This window comes from Egretta garzetta, unplaced genomic scaffold (genome assembly GCF_000687185.1).
Source record: "Egretta garzetta isolate BGI_Z169 unplaced genomic scaffold, ASM68718v1 scaffold243, whole genome shotgun sequence".
Lineage (NCBI taxonomy): Eukaryota > Metazoa > Chordata > Aves > Pelecaniformes > Ardeidae > Egretta > Egretta garzetta.
The window spans coordinates 600,191-601,144 of record NW_009259041.1 but is presented as its reverse complement, the minus strand read 5'-3'; the positions used below and the strand labels follow the sequence as shown (position 1 = coordinate 601,144).

The 954-nt window shown below is 51.3% G+C and overlaps 1 protein-coding gene across 1 annotated transcript in view; it reads right to left on the bottom strand.

Moving 5' to 3' along the window:
- CSMD2 (CUB and Sushi multiple domains 2) overlaps positions 1-954 on the bottom strand; it is a 328,671-nt gene that overhangs the window by 33,174 nt on the left and 294,543 nt on the right.

The window sequence follows — 954 nt, the reverse complement described above, 5'->3', positions numbered from 1 at the left end:
ACGTCGACCCTGAAACCCACGCCAACTTGCAAGATTTGTGGCCAGCTCGGCTGAAATACTGAATCAAATCGAGAGCATGGTACCTTTGTTCATTTTACCGGCGTAAGAAATTCTCTGAACCACTCAAAGCAGCTGAGTGCCAGCATCCTACTGACATCCGACTGTAAATCCCTAGAGCTCCTCTTCAAAAATCCCAGCTACTGCTATTAATCTATTGCCTTACATTACCCTGGGCATCACACACAGAGTCGTGAAACCTGATGTTTTCCTCCTTCTCCCTGGTGTAAGTCAGATGTATGCTCGCTGCAGTATAAAGTTACACCTGAAGGGATAGTTAAAAGAGAGGAAAAATATGAGAAAAATCAGGTTTCTAGCATATGGCCTAGAAAGCTTAAATCTTCCTGCTTTAAATTTGAAAAACTTCAGGGGAAAACCTTTATTTCTAAATCCCTGAAACAAGGATTTTTTGTGCAGTTCTTGTTCCTGTGGCTGACGTTAGCTCGGGCCAGCGACGAGGTAAAGGGCTAAGGGGTCCCAGGGCAGCTGCCGGTGGGGAAGGTGCAGAGGCACCGGCCGGAGCGGCAGGAAGCACACGCAATACTGAAATTCAAAGTGGTTTTGCCGGCACCTCGGAGGAGGTGGGCGATCCAGGGAGGATGCAGCCCCTAGCGTGAGCAAAGCCCCGAGACCTTTGCTTCGAGCACAGCAGCGAGTTCCGCTGTGCAAAAAAAAAGTCGGGAAGTTCGCAGATGACACCAAGCCGAGTGGTGCGGTTGATACGGCGGAAGGACGGGATGTCATCCAGGGAGACCTGGACAGGCTGGAGAGGTGGGCCCATGTGAACCTCAGGAGGTTCAACGAGGCCAAGTGCAAGGTCATGCACCTGGGTTGGGGTAAACCCCGGTATCCATACAGGCTGGGGGAAGAAAGGAACAGGAGCAGACCCGCCGAGAG